Consider the following 5,472-nt stretch of genomic DNA (forward strand, 5'->3'; position numbering starts at 1 on the left):
CTGCAGATTGCATACAGCAGGTGTGTCAGTGTGCAAACTTTCAGATTCAGATACAGTTTCGGTGCCTGCTTGGACCTGAAGCATATAACCCAAACCCTAACTGCAACTTATAATTCTACTTCTTGGTTCAAACTAACTAACATTTAGTTTGTAGTAGTGATTGTGAAAAGCAAAGTCATAGTTTTAATCAGGGCTGTGTAAAATTGCTCAGCATTCAGATAGAGAGTAATAAAGTGCAGCGTTTTGCAGTTTTGTTTTTTCAATGTTGCTTATTTTGATTTTTTTACAGTACATAATTACTCCATAATTATTTAATGCTATGTTGAAATTTATTTACAATATTCCCTTGCTCCTGGCCAATACCCATTGTACATTTTCCATCTGTGAGATACACTGAAAGTGGTAAATAAAAATAGTAAAGTCATGGCATCAAGCTATATCACTAATACAGAATGGTACCAATGGTGAAGTGTTAAAGAGTTTACTTGTTGTATTTACAGTATGGTCGTGGGAGACTATCCAACACTTGGAGGCAAACGAACTGGGTTTTTGGAATGAGTGGAGTAAAAGGAAAACATTGAATACCCTTACTGAAGCTGGTGAAGAGGAGGTCCCGCAACCATTTACTTCCATTGGTGGTGAAGCATGTACGCCCTGGCATAGTAATCATTAGTGATGAGGGGAGGGCATATAGGGGTGCTCTCACCAATTTGGGTTATACGCACTTCACCGTGAATCATTCAAGGTGGTTTGTTGATCCTGTTACTGGAGCTCACACTCAGCAGCTAGAGAGCGCATGGTTAACATACAAATCAATCATTTGGCGGTTTAGGGGAAACCGAACTGAGAAACCTTTGAAAGAACATCTTGCAGTTATAGAATGGACTTACTGGCTTGTAATCAGGCATATAAAAGGGCCTCTCGGTCATTTACTGAAGGACATTCGTGTCATGTTTCCCTGATAGAACCCCAGAGAGCTGATATAAAGAACATGGTTGTGTCAAGATGGTGCACTGTGTGTGCCTCTCATCAATTATCATTACATATGAGTCATAGACCAGAGGAGTTACTTTAAAGGAAATTCTGTCTCAGGAGGTAGAGAAGTCACATTGTTTAGAGTGATTGAGTGTATTTAACTACACAGGTTATTTTAGTGCTTTATGTTTTGTTTGGTCTATAACTGTCTGAAATCGAGGACACATTGTTTACTAAGAATTTCGATTGGTGAATCTGCCACCATTAATATTGTGTGATAACTAGGGCTGCACAATTAATCAAATTTTAATCACAATCACGATTTTTGCTTCCCACAATCAAATTTGCGTGATCGAGCGATATTTAAAATGCGTCATTCCGTTTATAGAACGCAACATATCAAATTTTTTATTTTTTTTTATTTCGCAAAGCCAATCTAGCGCTCCGTAAACCACTGTCTGATCACGTGCCTCCATGAGCCAATCGGATTCGTTCCCTGCACCGCGCAGCTTACTTTCTAGATGTAGACAGTCACAGAGGACAGAGTAACGTGAGGAAAATTCCACAACAGATAGCAGTTGGTCATAAGGCTATAAACTATCTTAACAAAGAACACTAAATAATGTCCAACATAACAGAGGGCGAGGCCGAGGGATATGGGTTCAAGTCAAATGACACAAAACAAGAACAGGTCATATGCAAAGAGTGCCGTAAAGTTGTGTTAGCGCCACAAAGCAGCACAACAAACCTCTTTAACCACTTAAAAAAACACCAGAAAGTTCAATACAATGAATGTATGAGGGCCAAAGACTAATCATCCCACAACATTAACTCAAGCATCCATCGAAGCGAGCCTCTTTAGTGCATCACCATACCCAGCCACCTACCAAAGACACAATGAAATAATGAATATAGCTGCACTTCATTTGGCCAAAGACGTGCCCAATAAACACGGTAACAAACGAAGGCTTCAAATTCTTGGTCAACACTCTGGATAAACGATACAGATCCCCTCGCGCAATTATTTTTCCAAGGTGGCACTACCTGCAATGTGCAGAAAACGCAGAGGGGAAATAGAAAGTGATCTTGCCAATGTAAAGTACTTTGCAACTACAACGGATCTGTGGTCAAGCAGGACAATGGATCCTTACATGAGTTTGACAGTTCATTACGTTGATGAGGATTTTGCAATGCAGAGTCGATGCTTGCAAACGTCTTTTTTTCCCGCAAGATCATACGGGTTAGTCAATATCACAGAGCCTGAGGGGGATATGGCCTCTTGGTGCTTGCAAGAGGATAGGCTTGTCTGCATTACAACAGACAACGGAGCTAATGTGGTGAAGGCAGCTTCTCTAAATAACTGGACTAGGCTCCAGTGCTTTGGCCACAGACTCCATCTAGCAATAGATTTAAGCATTTAAATCTTAAATCTTTAAGATTTCGCAATAGAATTTATTAAAAATTGAATTAAAAGAATTGTATATTAATAAAAGTCTAGTCTAAAAATGGCATAGCAACCTGTGCTTAAAAAATCAAGAATTGAATCAAACCGTGACCTTAGAATCGAAAATGTAATCGAATCGAGTATTTGGAGAATCGTGACACCCCTAGTTCCTACCACGTCCTCTTTCCAGACCCGTCTCAGTCCGCACACAGCAGCACACCACCTTGACTCACAGCAGACCCTCCTTAGCAGCCCATCCGCGTCGACCTCCGAAACCTCTCCCGACCACAGTCTCCGCTCCGGTCTGGGCACGCAGGCGAAGAATGCCACCGTCGTCTCTATGGCGATGGCGGCGTTTTAGCTAAGCTGGCTAGTTTCTTCAGTCCCACAAAACCACACTTGGCCAGCAGTAAACAGTCCCAACTCACACTCACAGCGTAATAAGGAAAACAGTTCGCAGTCCTATATATATAAAATACACATTAAACACTAGGCTATATGGTTTGGCTCTCACTATCTGCTTGACTCTGCTCTACTCACTGCTCTACACCCACACATGTTTCTCTTTTTCTTCTTCTTTCTCTTCTTCTTCCCGTGATTACACAGAGGTCAACAGGAAATCAAACTCTCACAGGTCATCTCTAAAGTAAATAATTAAGTTTTTTTATGTAGGCTACTAAACAAGCCATCATGAAAATATTAACTGCAAATAACTGATAATGATCATTCTTATTATTGACGCACACTGACATAAACCAAATCAAATGTATGTATCTTATCAATAACCTACATATTTAAGATGAGAGAAAAATACAAAATAACTGGTGTGAATCCGGTTGTTACATAAATATAAACCTTACTTAGGAAAAAACATTTCCTCTTCTCACCTCTTTCATCCTTCTTCAAGTCCCATTCTTAGTAGCCCGTTTATATCGCTCAGTCGTTCTTTTTCTGGTTGCAGGGTAATACATTGGTTGACACCAGACATTTAGGCCGGCGATGCAAAATATCACAGCCAAATATCACGCTGACCCTCAGTAGCCCTCTTCATTGCCCGCCAGACAATGTCCTTCTTTGTTCTTCACACACAGAGGACAAGACTAGGATAGAGGAGGAAGGACAGAAAGAGTAGAGAGGAAGAAAGAAAGATCTAAGAGACATTGTTCTTTAAAGGAGGAACAGGATACAGGTGGAGACAACAGAACCAGACATCGGAAAGATCAGGTGTGTGATTATTTTTAATTTCATCTCTCTCACTCTCTGCGGGCTGTATAGCATCATTAAAAGCTCATTTGTACTTTTCCCAAACTCCTCCCCCTCTGCATTGATTAGATGTCTCATTGATGCTCCGGTGATTAACACCATGGCTGTCATTCGTTGGCTTACTGACCTACTACACTTCATGCGTGCGTCATGATGAGCACACTTCGCATTTAAGCCCTCATGTCGTGTCACCTTTTCTGATCTTAATTAATGTATACACACATGTACATTCTCAAGGCGTTTCCTGCAGCGTTAGTTGGGTCCCAAGGAAATTAGGCGTTGTGGACTAGTTTCAGTTGCTTCGTGTGTTTCTTTTTGTTTTGTCCATTTAAAGAAAAGGAAGGTGACATTAGCTGATGATTATGTTTCATTAATTAGTTTTAAATGACCGCTTTCATTTACATGAATGTGTTTTAGTATCTGTAAGGAAATCTCTAAAAGAGACGTGTTCGTTCGATTTCTGAGGAAGGAGAGGCTTGGGTCGAATTGAAAGTTAAGCAAAAGTTTTAATGCACAACACGATGAAAACGACATGACAAAAACAAATGATACACTGCAGCTGACAGCGGACTGAGTTGACATGCCTCCTCTTCAGGAATTGCATCAATCAGTCCTGAGACATTCTCAGGTTCGGAATTATATTCCTTTGGAATTGTGGGTGTTTCCCTGAATGGAAACTGTCCCAGGTTAACCCCTTGACGCCTGAATTTATTCACAATTATATAAACAAAATAATATGTGTGTTTCTGGTTCCAAGCTGATGCTAAATTAAGTTGAGATTGTTAATTTGTCTATAGCATATGGAATAGATATAAATTTAGGTATGATGCAAATTAGCAACAACAGGCATTATGGTAAAATTCTTTACAAAATGGTAAAATTAATAAAACACATAGTAGATTTCATTCATGTCACAAAGTTGTTAGAACTTCTAAACCTTAATTGACAAATACATGGATCTTGACAACGGCAAGAAAGAAAACACTCTCCTACTCCCTAACATTGACAGTAGTTTATTTAGGGTTAGGGGTAGGGTTAGGTGTAGGGGCAGATGTAGGGGCAGGGTTAGGGGTAGGGGTAGGGGTAGGGGTAGGGGTAGGGTTAGGTTTAATTTCGCTTCCGTGAACCGGATGTATCTCCCACTCCGACCGGTCCTTCGAGAAACCAGTGCATGCAAAAGGTTCCGAGGTATGTATCGCATGTAAACAAACCGGCATTGGGGGAAATACACACGCTATCTCGCCTGCAGTCGGAATGGAAGGGGTTTGATGCAAATTAGCGACAGTCGGCGTTAAGGGGCTAAAGACACACCTCTGCTTTCAGGTTTACTCCAGGTCACAGACAAAGGTTGTTTATCAAGGTAGTGCCAATTCTATTCAAGTTTACAGAGATATGCATTTCCTTTGTTCTAATCTAGTCTGGCCTAGCAGGAAGTGGCTCCCCAAAAGGCAGAAACAATAGGTCTCCGTGTGTGGAGACAAGGAGCTTTCTCCTGTATGCTAAATGACTGATATGACCTGATGATTCTTTAGAAGCTAGAGAGGGTGTGAGCCAGACAAATACTAATTAGTGTAGTTACTTGATTAGATTTAGCTGCAGGCTACATTAAACATTGTTTTCAAAACATAAGCATGGTTTTAACTTTTTACAACCTAACATATCTCACACAAGAAACAATGGGGGCAAACTGATTCAACACATTTCAGACTGCATTTAACACTAAATCAACTTCTTGAGTTAGTAAATAACATTACTCTGCTACTATATAACTACTACTCTACTATAATATA

The sequence above is a fragment of the Perca fluviatilis genome, chromosome 8 (genome assembly GCF_010015445.1).
Source record: "Perca fluviatilis chromosome 8, GENO_Pfluv_1.0, whole genome shotgun sequence".
Taxonomy (NCBI): domain Eukaryota; kingdom Metazoa; phylum Chordata; class Actinopteri; order Perciformes; family Percidae; genus Perca; species Perca fluviatilis.